The sequence below is a fragment of the Dipodomys spectabilis genome, unplaced genomic scaffold (genome assembly GCF_019054845.1).
Source record: "Dipodomys spectabilis isolate Male_0828 unplaced genomic scaffold, ASM1905484v1 ptg000140l, whole genome shotgun sequence".
Taxonomy (NCBI): Eukaryota; Metazoa; Chordata; class Mammalia; order Rodentia; family Heteromyidae; genus Dipodomys; species Dipodomys spectabilis.
Genome location: NW_024870817.1, coordinates 39153995 through 39172160, shown reverse-complemented (window position 1 = coordinate 39172160; position 18166 = coordinate 39153995).

Sequence of the window (18166 nt, the reverse complement as noted above, 5' to 3'; positions counted from 1 at the left end):
ACTTAACATCATCTTATATGGTCATATGTACATAGCTTTTGACCTTTTCTGCTTGTCCTAGACATACAATAGTTATTGCAAATGAGGGAAACCATGGGACCTATGTTTCTTTGGGCCTGGCTGGTTACAGACTTTCTAAAGGATTGATTTATGCTTATAAACTTTTATTCTTTGCCCAACTTAAGCCTGTCAGTGAAAATACTAATTATTTTTGCAAATGTTCTTTTTCCATTGCTTTCATTGCTCTAATTATCACTCTATGAAACTGAGGTAATGCTGCTAATTTCTTGAAGCAAAGGGCCATCTGGTCTGATGAGTTTAGAATTTAGTTTTATGTTTTTCCAATTACTAACATGTCCTTTTAATAAAAATATTTGTCATCTTCCTCAAGAACTACCCATCCTGACTTCAGCTAAAGCTTTGTTTTCCAAATCCAAATCTAACTAGACAAGGTTAAAAAAAAACATTTGCACAACATTTTTATGAGTATATTTTATTACAAGATAGTTGAATATGAACATTTAAATAAATAATTGTAACTTAAGAAACAGAACCAAGCATTTATCATTTAAAAGAAGCAGCTTATTGTCATCAGGTGATATAACATTTTTCTCTTTTTTTTAAACTTTAAAACAACCAGAACATTTTATTTTTCTATTTTATTTTTTTTTATTGTGAAAATATTGTACAGAGGGGTTACAGTTACATTGGCAAGATAATGAGTACATTTAACCAGAACATTTTAGTATATCTATTATGCTCTATTATTTTGTGAGATGAAAATATTAACTGAAAGTGAGAAATATCTTCTCTCCAGGGAATCCCTGTTTGAAGCCAGACCTGCATAAACGTCCATGAGATTCTATCTGCAAAAGTACCCAGTTAGAAAAACTAGACTGAAGGCATGCTCACATGAGAGTGACAGTTGAGAGGCAGGAGGCTCTGAGTTCAAACCCTAGTAATGTTTAAAAAAATCAAAATATTATTACATTTCCAATACAAATATCAGAGAAGAATGTTAGACCAAATCTTCTTGGCCTCAGCAGGATACAATATAGGAGACAATTACTGGAGTCAGTGTGTACTGTCTGTGAGTTTGATTTTTATGCTGATCAAAAGGGGGGGGGTTGGTGGCATGGCTCAGAGGATAGAGCATTAACCAGTGAGTGAAAGCAGCAGGTACTGTGTTCGAGTCCTGGTCTCACACCTAAAAAAAAAAGAAAAAAGATTATTTTTGAAAGGAGAAACACAGCTATAGAAGAGATATATGTTTGGTTATGAATGATGCCATGGGATTTACTTGACACAGTTGGAATACTCATTCATTCAACAAGTGTTATAGGGTATCCAATATACTTCCAGATGCCAATCTGCACAGAAACATGGCAGACTCTTTTCTGTATAGGAATTTCTTAAGAACTTCTCCTTTGGAATTTTTGAACTCAGTGTGCTTATATCAATGCCTGTGGAAGGGAGAGATAGAAAGCAAGGTTGTGCAGAGGAAGAACTGAGAGGCAGAGCTGAGAGGTCATCTTTATTACTAAGCAAACTCCCAATTAGCTCCTGTGTGGCTGATCAAAGATCATGTTGGTAATAAAGCAGTAAGGGAGAGATGAGCTGCTGCTACTTGTGTCCCTGAGTTCTCTATGGTTTTTTTTGTTTTTTGTTTTTGTTTTTGTGTTGGTCATGGGGCTTGAACTCTTGGTCTTGAACTCTGGGCCTTAGTGCTGTCCCTCAGCTCTTCAGCTCAAGGTGAACACTTGAGCCACAGTGCCACTTCCAGTTTTCTGGTTGATTGGAGATAAGAGTTTCACAGATTTTCCTTCTCCGGACTGGCTTTGAACCTCAATCCTCAGATCTCAGCCTCCTGAATAGCTAGGATTACAGGCGTGAGCCACTGGCGCCTGGCTTCTCCATGCTTTAAAAAAATTATTATGATAATGTGAGAAAAAAACTATGAAAATATTTTCCATTTCATAGGTCTAAAAGCAACATTTTTGAAGAATAATTAATGAGGCAAGTGCTTGAAAGGCCTATGAAGTTGCCAGAAAGTGTTATACTGCATTAGTGTTTGGCACAATAATTTAATAGAGTCCACTTGCATTTCCTTAGAAAAGCATTATGTGATTCTATTGTATTTCAGGAAAGGAGATTTCAAACACTTTTTTAAAGTGCCTTCCATCATTCTTAAGTGGAATTATATGCACAGATATTTTGGTATTTTGCTGCAATTTTCCTTTAGTCTATTCTCTCAAGCAAGAGCTCCATATTTTCTTTGTTTTAAAAAATATTTTTACTCCACATCCCTCAGAAGCTTCTTTTTAGCTTCTTCCAAACTCTCAGTTGTTTCTGTCATCATCTACTTTCTTATTTGTTTCAGCCAACTAAGTTTTGGGGAATGAAAAACAAAAAAATGTCAATATAAAGAGCTCAATTACTATTAAAACATTTTTACTTAGTTTTATGAAAGAGTAGCCATTCAACACAGCAGTTTATGAATACAATCCATCTTAATTAATGTCACCCCTTTCAACATTCTTGCTCATCCCTCCCAACCCACCCCTTCCCTTTTCTAATTTCACAGAATACATTGAATTTTTTTTTACTGTATTCTTCCCTCCCCTCTTCTCTTTTATCTATCCCCCCTCCTCTTGACCCTACCCCCTACCTTTCAAGCACGTTTCCTGATGTTTATTTTGTTGAACTTTGATTTAGCTTTCCTAAGGAATTACATTGAGTTCTCCCTTGAATCTACCATATTCTTTTGTGTGTGTGTGTGTGTGTGTGTGTGTGTGTGTGTGTGTGTGTGTGTGAAATCTACCATATTCTTTTTTTTTTTCTCTTGGAAAGTTTATTTAAAACAAACAAACAAACAAAAACCCTATTCTTTTTTACAATTTACATTCACCTTTCGAGACATTTAATGGTAACAAGCCTAAAATGTATAAAAAAGCTCACCAGCTGCTTGAAATGGCTGCAGATTTACCAGGTTCTGGCATTAAAATGGTTCAGACTCTTTGGAAAAACTGGTGATGCACTAAATACTGAGATTTCAAATTCCCAGATAAAGACAAAATTTTTAAATAAGGAGGAAATTACTTAGCAAAAAATTCAAGGCTTAAATGAAAAATACTGTAGATAAGAAGATTCCCCACCCCCACACCAGTCAGGTTAAAAAAAGCAGTGACACTTACCCCAACCCTGCCCCTCCTTATTTCACTTAGAAAAGCCACCCAGCACTGACACAGGATCTCCTACACAAATTCATGAGGCTCCATTCATAGATCAGTGGTGAGGATCTTACCCAGTCAGAAGTTCAAAAAGAAAACTTTTAAGGTAGGTAGTTAAGACATCCAAAACACTGGCATACAAATGAATAGAAATGCCCTGGCATTGTACAGCTACAGAAACCGGTCTACAAACTGTTCACAAAGACCCTGGCTTGAGAGAGGACACACAACATCCCCAACGAACACTGGATGTAAATCTACCATATTCTTAATGGTAATTATTTCTATTAGTAGCTCTCCTGGAGCTCCTACCTGTCAACTTCATTTTCTTTTAGACATACAAGTTATAAATCTCACTTCAAAGTTATTTTCTTTCCTTCATTTTCTTCATCAGTAGAGATATTGACATTATTGCATATTTCTCTTTTCAAGTTAAAGTTACTCTTAGCATATCACTTATTGAAACATAAAGACTTCCTGAAGAGAAACTTTAAAATTTCTTTTGGTGGTTTACAGTCCTTTCAGATGAAAGAAAAGCCTTTAAAGTGAGTGATCTAATAGATACAGATAATTATTTAGTTTCTTTTCAGTTGCAATAATGCAATCCATTTCCCGCATAAGTGAATAAAGTGCCACTGTGGGTTGGGCTGGGCTTAAAAGCAAAGGAAGCCCCCAGACAACCAGAGAGGAAAAACACTTTGTGAGGATCAACTCCACATTGCCCTCTGTTCTGACTTGTGCTGTAGGGCATAGAGTTGGCTTCAGTGTGGATCATTTAAACCAGCAGGATATCTGTGGGGTATCACCTACTTTGTGAAGGTAAGTGTCAACTCATTTAGAAGTTTAGTGAGACCTGAGCCCTCTTACTACATAACAGGTTGCTTTTTTTCTTTCTGTTCTATCCAGTGAAATTACATTGCAGAACGCATCACATGAATTGCTTCTTACACTATTAACAGTTACAGTAAATCTACTTTTTGGGCAGATCATATTTAAATTGCTGGGCTTTAATTGCAGTGTTAAAGGAGGTTGGGGAAACAATTTGAATACAATGGATTTATCTTTCAGGCAACTCTAGATTTGAAAAAAAAAGTGAGTCCTATGAGAGTCAAAGGGAAATTCCTGAAGATTCAGGGTAGGCATAAATCAATAGCTATCACATCAGTTTAGACTTTGGAATTATACAGTCATGGGTTGGTTTACACCACTTGCAAACTATTATTTTTTAACTGTTCACAAGTTATCTTTGAAACTCAATGTCCATGCCTGTGAAGTAGAGTTAACATCTGCTTTCCTGGGATTTTTAGGAGAGCATAATTGGCTAGCATAATTAGCACTCATTGCAACTGATTGTGTTCTTGCCAGTCTTGTTTCTAGCTAATTAGAATGTTCTTATATGGAGGCAGCTCACCTTCTTACTGGGCTTATAGACTTTAATTGAAGACAGTTACATGACAGCTCTTAATCTCATCTTGGATAATATGTGCACTCAATATCTAAAAAGTAATGCCATTACTTAAGTTGAAATTGCTAATATTTGGCTGCTTTTGACTTATGAAAATTTCTTACAACTTAAAATATAGTAGTAGATAAAACAAGATATACAAGAATAAATATTATATAAGTAAGTAAATACCTGCTTTACCTCAAAGGAAGAAAGGACCTAATAAAAATACACATAATAATAGCCTTTATGAAATAAGGCAATTCTTCCTCTTATTATTACAGGTTCCAAATGAACATTTAAAAGAGAATGATAAGAGGGGACTCTTCTATTTGATAAAAAAAACTATAAAAACTATAATCACTAATCTGTGAGGAATTCTGAGGACTTGGTAAGGTTGGGCAGCTTTCTACTTGCTTTCCATTGTATAGGATGGAGGTAAAGAAGAGGTAACAAAATTCCGAGAATAGCACTCATAAGTTCAATTACCCATAGCCTTAATACTGGAATGGAGAAGAAAAGAGAAAGCTTCCCAACCACTTTAGGTCCCTCAGAATTTCTGACAGAGCAGTAGGACTCAGCCCTGGGGAAAATCATATAGTGGTATATTTTTGTACAAGTGAAATCAGATGTCAGCACCCTTGACACAATCTTGAATGAAAACTTGAGTTTCTAAATGGTGGCCTAGAGGGAGTACAAATAATAGGGAAATATAACAGCTATATTCTAGTTTCTTCACTCTGTTCATGTGTGGTAGGATATGGAGAGGCAGAGATCATTTAACACGTTACATCTCACAGCATCTATTAGCAGAGGCAAAGCTCTCCACTTTGCTTCTCCTACTTGCCTGTTCCTAGCTGCTTCTGGCAGACAGTAAACATTGTTTGATTTGTTTCAGTCATTCTACTCTTAACACTAGCTGCCATAGTAGGCCGATATCTTTTAGAGATAATGACCCGTCCAGCAGGTCCAGCTATTTTGCTAGGCTCGAGGAGGCACCTCCTAAGAACCAATGGGGGTGAGAGAGAAAAGAGACCAAGCGCATAAAGAAAGACAAAGTCAGTCTGAGTCCCGTCAAGGTCTGCTTTATTGAGCTCGGGGTAGGGTTTTTATACCCACAGGGGCGGTGGGAAGGGGAAGAATGAAAAAATTTTGCAGATGCAAGGGTGAGAAGTCCCGGGGTCAGGGATGGGTCATGCTTTTCCTTTGGCCGTTGTGCTAGTCTTTCTAAGAAATATTTATGGTTAGCCAGGCGCCGTTTGCTTAGAGCTGGAGATAAGAGAAATGTTTATGGTTAACCAAATGTAGTTTGCTTAGGGCTGGAGGAATCTTATCTTTCCATACACTTTCTTGGCTCCCAACAAGATAAGACAGCATCAATTGCTTTAGCAGGACACATTGATACTGCTTTTGGCAAATCTGGGGCTCCACTAAATGCCATGTTCCAATAAAGTTCTGCAGATATGAGCTTGTCTATGTTTATTTACCACTCTTTGAAGACCAGCTTTTCAAAACCACTCTATTTTCAAAGTGAAGACTGATGATCTCTGTATGCAAGAAACAGTTAATGATTCCCTTTAAGAGCAAGCAGAATGTTTGGGAATTTCCTGTAGTCCAGATTTGAGAAGGATGACTTACTTCATATAAAACCTCATAAAAGGGCTGGTAATATGGCTTGGTGGTAGAGTGCTTGCCTAGCATTCATGAAGCCCTGGGTTCGATTCTTCAGTACCACATACACAGAAAAAGTCGGAAGTGGTGCTGTGGCTCAAGTGGTAGAGTGCTAGACGAGCACAGATAAGCTCAGGGACAGAATCCAGGTCCTGAGTTCAAGCCCCAGGACCAGCTGATATATTGAAACACGAGGGATAGTCTTTCTAATGACTGGAAAGGCCACACCCTTTCTTTAGGTTCCTTCTGCTAAATTAGTAATATGAAAAGGTTTCCCAGATTCTGATCCATCTGGAGGGAGATTTTTGGCTGTGGTGAGGTCTGGTGCCTGCCTGAGCCTAGTCTAACAGCAACAGGAAATTTAATCATTCCTTTCTATAGCGAGGACTGGGTAAAAAGTAAAAACAAAACAAAAAGCAAAAACCCCACAACAAGCCTTTTAACCATTCATGTTTTACATTCTAAGCTGATCTCTTTTTCCTGTCCTCAAAGACTTCATCCATTGATACTATTATTAAGTATTATTTGAGATTAGATGATTGCGGAGATTTTCCAGATCTAGGTCTCTTGAGATTACATACAGATTTTCTGGAGTTTTAGAGTTCCTGGAGGTTGGAGATTTGAGTGAACTCAAAATTTTCCAATCCATATTTACCCATCACAGATAAATAGGATTTTTTTTATTTATTTTTACTTTTTTTATTGTGAAAATACTGTACAGAGGGGTTACAATTACATGGGCAAGATAATGAGTACATTTCTTATCAAGCATGGTAACCTCCTCCTTTGTTTCCCCTTCCCATCCCTTCCCTTCCTCCCCCTGACTCCCCCCAACCAAATCCTCCCTGCTCCCCTTCCCCCACCCCAACACACCAAAGTTGTAAAGTTTGTTTTCGACATAACGACTTGCGCATCTCATTGTTGCAATGGGTCCACCTGTCCCTATTTAAATGATTTGTTTTCCCCTTCCCCTCCACAAATTATACCGACATCAAATACAGTGAAAGCAGGGGTTATATTGTGGGGGAGGGACATACAAAGCAACAAAGAAATAATCTTATAAATGTGTTAGAAACAATCGCAAGAAAGAAAAAAAAAACCATTTGAATACATATCTTAGGGTTCATTTCCCTAACATCACCTTATCTGACCTTTTCTGCTTGACTCAAACATATACTAGATATTGCAAATAAGGGAAACCATGGGACATATGTTTCTTTGGGCCTGGCTTACTTCACTTAATATAATCTTTTCCAAGTCTTTCCATTTCCTAACAAATGGGGCAATGTCATTCTTTCTGATGGAGGCATAGAATTCCATTGTGTATATATACCACATTTTCTTGATCCATTCAACTACTGAAGGGCATCTGGGTTGGTTCCATATCTTAGCTATACTAAATAGTGCTGCAATAAATATAGTCATGCTGATAGCTTTAGTGTGGTCTTGTTTGCAAACATTTGGGTAAATGCCCAAATTGCTGGGTCATGGGGGAGCTCTATGTGGAGTCTTTTGAGGAACCTCCATACTACTTTCCAAAGTGGTTGAACAAGTTTACACTCCCACCAACAATGCAGTAAGGTTCCCTTCTGTCCACATCCCCTCCAGCATCTGTTGTTATTAGAGTTCTTGATTTTTGCCATTCTAACTGGGGTGAGGTGATATCTCAATGTTGTTTTGATTTGCATTTCTTTTATGGCTAGGGAGGTTGAGCATTTCTTCATGTGTCTATTGGCCATCCTTCTTTCCTCTTCAGAGAAGTTTCTCTTTAAATCTTTAGCCCGCTTGTTTATTGGGCAGTTGTTTCTTTGAGGATTTTTTATTGGGGGATTTAATTTTTTGAGTTCCAAGTATATTTTAGATATGAGACCCTTGTCTGTTGTATGGCTAGTGAAGATCTTCTCCCAATCTGTAGGCTTTCTATTGACCTTGCTAGCTATGTCCTTTGCCATGCAGAAGCTCTGCAACTTCATGCAATCCCATTTGTCCAACTTTTCTTTGATTTGTTGTGTTTCCGGGTCTCTATTAAGAAAGTTTCGGCCTGCACCAAGGAGACCTAGGGTTTCTCCTATTCCATCCTGCAATGTTTTCAGAGTGTCAGCTTTGACTCCGAGGTCTTTGATCCATTTGGAGTTGATTCTGGTGCAGGGTGATATATAAGGATCTAGCTTTAGTTTTCTACAAGTAGTTAACCAATTTTGCCAGCACCATTTACTGAAGAGGCTGTCTTTCTTCCATTCTATTTTTTTAGCACCCTTATCGAAGATTAGATGGCTATAGGTCTGGGTTTTCAATTCTATTCCATTGGTCCTGAGGTCTGTTCTTGTGCCAGTACCAAGCTGTTTTGATTACTATGGCTTTATAGTAGAGTTTGAAATTTGGTATTGATATTCCTCCAGCAGTGTTCTTTCTGTTGAGGATCGTTTTTGCTATTTGGAGTCTTTTATTGTTCCATATGAATTTTTGGATTGCCTCTTCTATTTCCTTGAAAAATGAGGTTGAAATTTGGATGGGTATCGCATTGAATTTGTAGATAGCCTTGGGAAGTATTGCCATTTTCACGATGTTGATCTTTCCAATCCAGGAGCATGAGAGTTTTTGCCACTTTCTAAGTTCTGTTTTGATTTCCTTTTTCAAGTTTTTAAAGTTTTCATCATAGAGGTCCTTCACTTCTTTGGTTAAGTTAATTCCTAGGTATTTTATTTTTTGTGGGGCTATTACGAATGGACATGCTTTCCTAATTTCAGCCACACTTTTCTCATTGTTGGCATACGGAAAAGCCATTGATTTTTGAGGGCTAATTTTTTTTTTGGGGTCCGGTAGTGGGGCCTGAACTCTGGGCCTGAGCGCTGTCCCTCAGCTCTTCAGCTCAAGGCTAGTGCTCTACCACTTGAGCCACAGCGCCACTTCCCGCTTTTTTCTTTTTGCTTATGTGGTGCTGAGGAACTGAACCCAGGACCTCAGGCATGCAAGGCAAGCGCTCTACCACTAAGCCAACTTCCCAGCCCTTGAGGGCTAATTTTATACCCTGCTACTTTGCCAAAGTTTTGAATCAGCTTGAGTGATTTGGGAGTGGAGTCTATGGGATTCTTTAAATACAAGATCATGTCATCTGCAAAGAGGGAGAGTTTTACTTCTTCTTTCCCTATTTGGATCCCGTTTATGTTTGCATCTTGTCTTATTGCTATAGCTAGGCATTCTAATACTAGATTGAAGAGAAGTGGAGAGAGTGGACATCCTTGTCTTTTAGTTTTCACCATTAAGTATAATGCTGGCTGTAGATACCTCATATACAGCCTTTATTGTATTGAGGAATGTTCCATGGATTCCTAATTTTTCCAAGACCTTCATCATAAAGGGGTGTTGGATCTTGTCAAATGCTTTTTTTGCATATATTGAGATAACCATGTGGTTCTTATCCTTGCTCTTGTTGATGTGATGAATTATATTAATTGATTTGCATATATTGAACCAGCTTTGCATCCCTGAAATGAATCCTGTTTGATCGTGGTGTATGATTTTTTGAATGGATTGTTGAAGTCGGTTGGCCAAAATTTTGTTGTGAAGTTTTGCATCAATGTTCATTAAAGAAATGGGTCTATAGTTCTCTTTCTTTGATGAGTCCCTGCCTGGTTTTGGTATGAGAGTTATGATGGCTTCATAGAATGTGTTCGGTAGTGAACTTTCTCTTTCAATTTCATTGAAGAGTTGGAAGAGTATTGGTGTGAGCTCTGCTTTGAAGGCCTTGTAGAATTCTGCTGTAAAACCATCTGGTCCTGGACTTTTCTTAAATGGGAGGTCTCTTATTACTGTTTCTATTTCAATGCTTGATATGGGCCTGTTAAGATGGTTTAACTCATCTTGGTTTAGTTTTGGCATGTCAATATTTGCTAGGAAAAGGTCCATTTCTGCCAAGTTCTCAAACTTATTAGCATAAAGTTTTGAGAAGTATTCCCTTATAATGTTCTGAATCTTGGTTGTTTCTGTGGTGATGTTTCCATTCTCATCTCTGAGTTTATGTTGGGTCTTCGTCCGTCCCACAAAAGACGGACGGGGTCCGAGGAAAGGTAAGTGCGGTGCTTGCCCGTTCCCCAGCCTCCCTCAGCCCAGGAGACAATCAGACACAGCGGGGAGCCAAATCCAGCAGGTAGAAAAACTCATTTATTAACAGAGAGCAGCCCCTTTTAAAGACAAAAAGGGTGGGTGGTATGGTAAGGGAGGAAGAGGAACCAATCACTGTCAAGGTCACACCCTATCATTCACCTGAGCCTTCACGGGCTGGTTAGGCACTGATCAGAAGATCAATTGGGGTCTGCCCACTCAACCCCCTCCCAGAGCCATCTTGGCTGGCCATGTGCTCTACAGTAAATTAGGCTCTGCCCACTTAACCCCCTCCCAGCGCCATCGTTGCTGCCCATGTGCTCCACAAGTTTATTTATTTGGGTGTGTTCTCTTCTTTTTCTGATAAGATTTGCTAAGGGTCTGTCAATTTTGTTAATTATTTTGAAGACCAACTCTTTGTTTTGTTGATTCTTTCTATAATGTTTTTGGATTCTAATTCATTTAATTCTGATTTAATTTTAATTATTTCTTTCCATCTACTGGATTGGGGTTTATCTTGCTGCTCTTTTTCAAGGAGGTTCAGATGTCTCATTGAATTGTTGGTTTCAGATCTCTCCAATTTGTTGATGTAGGAACTCCGAGCTATAAACTTGCCCCTGAGTACTGCCTTTGCTGTGTCCGAGAGGAGCTGGTAATTTGTGTGCTCATTTTTGTTGAATATCATGAACATTTGAATTTCCTTTCTAATCTCTTCCCTGACCCACTCATGATTTAGCAGTGTGTTGTTCAGCCTCCATGTGTTACCGGACTTTCTTTGGTGGCTTTTGGTGTTGAGTTCTAATTTATTCCCTTGTGGTCAGAGAGAATGCAAGGTATAACTCCAATGTATCTGAATTTGGACAAGTTTACTTTATGGCCTAAAATGTGGTCTATTTTAGAAAATGTTCCATGTGCTGCTGAGAAAAAAGGTGTATTCTGATGCTGCTGGGTGGAATATTCGGTAGATATCTGTTGAATCTATTGATCTATGCAGTTGTTTAGATCTGTGGTTTCTCTGCTGAGTTTTTGCCGAGTTGATCTATCTAGTGGGGAAAGTGGTGTGTTAAAATCCCCAACAATTAATGTCTTTGGATCTATGTGGGATTTGAGGGAAAGTAGTGTTTCTTGGATAAATTTGGGTGCTCCCTTGTTTGGTGAATAGATATTTAGAATTGTAATATCCTCCTGAAGGAGAGATCCCTTAATTAGTATGGAGCGACCTTCTTTATCTCTTCTCACGAATTTTAAGTTGAAGTCTATTTTATCTGATATTAGGATTGCAACTCATGCCTGTTTATGGGGGCCGTTTGCTTGGTAGATTTTCTTCCAGCCTTTCACATCGAAAATGTGTTTGTTTTTATGGGCAAGTTGTGACTCCAGAAGGCAGCAGATAGAAGGATCTTGCTTTTTAATCCCACTAGACAGTTTATGTCACTTAATTGGAGAGTTAAGTCCGTTAATGTTGAGAGATAGGACTGAAAGGTATTTGGGAGTTCCTGCCTTTTAATCCACCTTCTTGGGGGCTGTACCTACTGGGTTCTTCCTATGGTTCTTGGATTCTCGGTTTGGGTGCAGTTTCTTGGCCTTTATTGTGGTCTTGTTGGTTTTCTATGTGTAGGACATCTTTAAGAATCTTTTGTAGGGCTGGTTTGGTGGAGATATATTGTTTCCATTTTTCTTTGCTGTTGAAAGTTTTTATTTGGCCTTCAGTTATGAAGGAGAGTTTAGCTGGGTACACTATTCTTGGTTGATAGTTGTTTGTCTTTAGGGCATGGTATACATCATTCCACGCTCTTCTTGCTTTGATTGTCTCTGCTGAGAAATCTGAAGTAATCCTAATTGGTTTCCCTTTATAGATGATTAATCTTTTCTCCTTGACAGCTTTAAGAATCTTTTCCTTAGTCTGAATTGGTCCTGTGTGGATTATAATGTGACGGTGGGATGTCCTATTCTGGTCTGGTCTATTTGGAGTTCTAAAAGCTTCTTGTATCTGAATAGGCCTATCTTTTTGCATGTTTGGGAAGTTCTCTGCTAGGATCCTGTTAAACAAATTCCCTAGACCATTAACTTCTGTTTCTAGGTGCTCCTCTACAGCCATTATCCTCAGATTAGGTCTTCTGATGGTGTCTTCCAAGTGTTGAATAGTTCTATCATATTTCTTGGACTTGTCTTGGATGGTTATATGTTCTTTCTCTATAATATCTAGGCTGTCTTCAATCCCCGAGATTCGATCTTCTGCATGGTCTAATCTGCCATCAAGACTTTCTACTTTTTTATTTCTTTTCCTTCTAATTGGTCAGCTTTGATGGCTTCAAATTCTTTGTTGAAGCATTGTTTTAGATCGCGTAAGGACTTCTTTACTTCCTTAATTTGGTGTACAGTGTTTATTCTCAAATCACTTAGTTGATTGGTTATGGTTTCCTTGGACTCCCATTCCTTCTGTTGGGTTCCACTCAGCATTCCCTTTGTGTTCTCCCTGACTTCCTTCGGCTCTTTGTTAATGGATTCCATGAATGCCTTTAGTGATCTTTGTATATTCTCATCCTGCTCTCTCAATTCCTGTATTACTCTTTGCTTAGCTTCCTGATGTTCACACCATTCCTGAAGTTCTCTTTGAGTTCTCTCAGCCTGCTCACACCATTCCTGCCTTTCTCTTTGAGTGTTCTCAAGCTGCTCACACAATTCCTGTATCAGTTTTTGAGTAGCTTCCTCACGCTCATGATGTTCCTGTATTAACTTTTGGTTTGCCTTCTCTCTCTCCCTATCATGCTCATACAGAATCCTTTGTATGTTTTCAATCTTTTCATTTATCATGTTTACCAGTAGTGTTTGTAGAGCTATTTGGGAACTCTCCTCTGGATTATTCATTATCTGTTATGTCCCCTGATTATCATGACTGGGAGTTGAGATACCCAGACTTGCCATTTTTCTTTTGTTTTTCCTGCTTACTCTACCCATTTTGGATGAAAGTAACACTAGTTTTGTGTTAGAACACTATCTTAAGGCAAGCATCAACCAAAGTCTGTAGTTGCACAGTCAAAAGTCTGCAGATACAATCTAGTTCAACAGATACATCTATTCAACATCAAACAACTATTTATTAATGGGCTATGAACCACAAAGAAGAATTTGGCAAACCAGAAATTATTAGGTTTAAGGAGAGATGTGGGTAAAAATAGGAGTAGAGAGATATGGGAAGGCTCAGGGAGAGTTAACTTGACTAAGTCCTAATCTTAAAGCAGGAAATAAGTTTGATAGGATGAAAGTAGAGAGATAGAAAAAAGAAGAAAGAGAAAGAGAAAAAAAGGGACAAGAAAAAATAGAAAAGCAAAAATTAAAAATTGCAATAGTTAAAAATTATACAGATTGAAAACGTAATATTCAGAGAAGAACATGGATATAATGAGTGAAGGGGAGTGATATAAAGGAGACGTGGAAAACTAAAAACTAAAAATGCTTAAAATATTATATAGGTATAAAGAGGTAGTACTGCTATTAAGGAATTTAAGTCTAAGAGGTTTTGAATTGAGTAATAAATTTCTGGATTAAGTGTGTATACAATGGGGGATAAGGTCTAATAATCGACTATGGGTATATCTGAGGATGTGCAGAACAGCAATTAAGTCACACAAAGAAGAACGAAAGAGAAGAAAAGGTGAAAAGAATGAGAAAGAAAGAAAAAAAAGATCAGAGGTTCAATAGAGCTAAACAAAAAAAATTTTTTTAAAGAAAAAAAAAGAAAGAAAAATGCACACACACATATACCCCTAAAATAAAAATTATAAGAGGAAGAAAGAAAAAAAAAGTTACTAGAAAACAATTTTTTTAAAGGTAAAAATTAAAAAAAGATTTAGAAAAAAAAATTTTTTATAAAAGGTACAAAAAAGAAAAAAAAAGTTCTTGATTTTTTGGGAGGGGTGGGAAGATCCTGTATCTCCCTTGTGTCCATAACCAGCCTCTTGGAGTTTCTGGTCTGCTTGTGGTGTTTGATTTTCCTGTGGCTTTGTTGGTTTCTTAAGTGAGTTTGTTTGAGCAGGCAGAAAAATGCTCTGCTTTACCCAGGATTTTGTGATTCTCCTCCCAGGCTAGTTCAATGGGAGGGAGATCTGCTTTGAGTATCACAAAAGAGGGAGATGGCTGGTTTCCTCAAGTTTGTAGATGCTGTGATGAGGCTAGGTTCTGGGTAGAGTTGAGGCCTTTCAGCAAACAGTAGGTTTACCCTGAGGGGCTAGATTGTGACTCACAGAGCCCAGCCTGGAGCCATTCTCAGGGTTTCTGTTTACTGAACTTCGATTGATTGTCAAGGCTGCTAGAGGGAGGGGCAGCCTCTGGCTCTGATTACCCAGTGAAGAAAGCCACTCTTGGGGCTAGCAGCAGAGCTGGGTGACATTTCCCTGAGTGGAGCTGAGTCTGGCAGGTCAGTTAGGTTCTTGTGACCTGCTAAATGACTCTAGTTTTCTTCCAAGGCCTGAGCTGGAGCTAGCAGCTCAGCCGGGCCTTCAAAGATGGAGATCTCCGGTAGTTGGGGGGGGGAGGGAGGGGTGGCCTTCCCTCCTCTGCTACCTGAGAAGGAGTGAGGATGTCTGGCTTCTACTTATGTTGAGTCTTGGTTTCTGGGTCTTCTCTGGTCTGCTTCTTGTCGGTTCTTGCTGGTGTTGAGTAGAATCCGCTCGCCCGCTGCATCTGGCTCCTTCATCCCGGACTCTCTGTGTTGCAGGTATGGTGGCTACAGCCACCGCCACCACCGCTGCGGCTGCTGGCAAGTGCTCAGATCTGTCTCCTTGCCTGGATTTTCCCTCTCTGGCCTAACTCTCTGTCCTGTGATGGCACACTTGGTGTGATTCTCTGGCTTAGGACTGTTCACTGGAACACTAAAACTGCTTTCTATGCGAGAGCTTGTTTAGCCTCCAGCTTCTCCTCTGCCATCTTCCCGGAACCAATAAATAGGATTTCTGTGTACATCTTTTACTTGGATGAAAATCTGGCAAACTCCTAATGAATTTATTCATGCTCCCGGCAGCTTAAATGAATTATTATTTATTTTCATTTACAGCTATAATCCTTTCTGTGGTGATTCTCTGGTGTGAGATGGGAATGTAGAAAGTCTCTGGAGGACAAGAAGGTATTAAAATGAGGGCATTGACTTATTGGCAATGCTGGTTGACTTTCTGGTCATTTCTCTCTTTGGCTGCTCTCAGCTTTCCTTACACAATTTAATTATAGCACTTACCATATGATATTTGAAATTGTGGTGTAGGCATAGCCCTCAGGAAAAAAAAAATATGACACTAGAGCCCTTAGTAGCTCATTCTGTCATGTTTAGCTTGAAAAAAATCCGAAGCCCTACTCTTCCTGTCTGATCTACTATTTCTGCTACTGAACTAGTTGGTTGAAGTTAGGGATGGGCTCTTTAATTCCCGGCCCCTAACCTGTGGCTGAGACACTGTTGAATGAATCCATGAATGCCTAACGTCAATGGCAGCCAATTCATGAGTACAATAGGTCTAGAACACAGTAGTCTCATTCTATAAAGTCAGTCTCTCTAGCTACTACAACTTCTCCAGCTTTGTCTCTGGGTATGATTTAGTACTGCTGACCTCCTAAAGTTTCTTTTTAAAAATTGGCAAATAATAAGTGAGTTATACTCATGATAAAAGAATCATGTAAAAAAATAAATTTTAATGTAAGAATTTTAAAAACATTTTACATATTGACATTTTATTTAACATTTGATGGCCAGAAGATTTTAAAATGTGAAATCACTTGTCAGTAATAATTTTAGCTTTATCATCCATAAATATCTCTTTATTCAGCTATTGGGACTGCCATTCTCTCTCCAGAAGTCTCTACAGTTGAGGTGCCTTCTGTTCCAATATACCTTTAGTAAGTATAGATGAAGAAAACAAAGGCAATATTCCTCCCTCCTTTCCTCCACGCCCCCCCCCACCCCCCTCCCCCCCCTACTGGTTCTGGGTGTGAACTCAGGGCCTGTGCTCTCTCCACCAGGATAGTACTATACCACTTGAGCCACAGTTCCACTTCTGGCTTTTTGCTGGATAATTGGTGATAAAATCTTTTCTCACAGACTTTCTTTCCTAGGCTGGTTTTAAAGCATTATTCCTCAGATCTCTGCCTCCTGAGTAGCTAGGATTACAGGCATTAGCCACTGGCATCCAGCTTTAAGACAATTTTCTAGTAACCAGGCAAAAAATTTTAAAAAGAATGCTTTTAGTGTTATACTGGTTGTGGTGGCTCAAATCTGTAAAAGCATTAATAGTCCCCCCCCCCCCCCCACCAGCATAAATCGACTCTATCTTGAAAATAATTAATGAAAAAGGGAGCTGGAGGTGTTGCTAAGGGATAGGATGACTGCTTCATAGGCACGAGGTTCTGACTTCCATACCTTCACTTCCAGGAAAAAATCCAAATACTATTGTGTCATGATTAAATTTTAAATATATATTTATTGTTCATTGAAATATTCAAAATGTTTTCCTTCATGTTTTGTACTCATTTAAATCAAGGTGCTTCTTTTTCTTCTTCCCTCCCTTTTTCCCTCCCTCCATCCCTTCTACCCTTTCTCTCTCTCCCTTTCCCTCCCTCCTTCCCTCCCTCCTCTTTTCTTTCTTTCTTTCTTCCTTCCTCCCTCCCTCCCTCCCTCCCTTCCTTCCTTCCTTTTTTCCCCTTCCTTCTGTAAGGTCTGCTCCTGGATGGTGAGCAGACTCCACCCTCCTCCCAGCAAAGTCTCCACCCAGTACCTGCATCACCTAGGCAACTGGGACACCTGGAAGAGGTCACATCTGCATCCGCTGAGGTCACATCTGAATTTGATGTGGCCACACCTTTCTCCGCGCATACCCTAGATAAGGCCTAGCCCAGGCCTCGAGGCTCGTTCTCTCTGCTCTTTTCTAGCTCTCTCTACCTCTCTCTCTGCTCTTGTCTAGCTCTTCTCAAGCTCTTTTCTCTCTCTTTCCTCTCTCTCTTTCCCAGCTCTCTCTCTTTCCTAGGCCTTTCCCAGCCGCGTGGAGTGCCAACCTTGCCTGGTCCCAGCAGGTCTACTGAATAAACCTACCCCTTACCTGAATACCATGTGCGTGGTGCTGTTCTTACTCGGCCACCTCTTTTTAAAAACCTAACACCTTTCTTTCTTTCTTTCTTTCTTTCTTTCTTTCTTTCTTTCTTTCTTTCTTTCTTTCTTTCTTTCTTTCTTTCTTTCTTTCTCTCTCTCTCTCTCTCTCTCTCTCTCTCTCTCTCTCTCTTTCTCTCTCTCTGTCTCTGTCTTGGCAATGCTGGAGTTTGAACTCAATTTTGTGCTTGCTAGGTAAGTGCTCTATGGCTTTAGCCTTACTTCTAGCCTTCTTTGGCCTGTTTTATTTATTTATTTTTGTTGTTGCTTTTTTGAGATAGAGTCTCACTTTTTCCCCAGGGCAGCCTATCTTGGATCATCCTATTTATATCTCCGACTATAGCTAGGACAACAAGTATGTACTATCACATCCAGATTTTCAGTTAAATGATGTTAAATGAGGTTAAATGACATTTGTTTATTTTCCAAGGTTGCCAGGAAATGTGGTTTCTCCCCATATTGCTCCCTAAATAGCTGAGATACTGGCATGGACCCCCATTGCCCAACTATTGGTTGAGAGAAGGAGTCTCAAGAACTTTTAGCCAGAGGTGTCCTGGAACTTTAATCTTCTAGTTCTGTGTTCTCAGTAGCTAA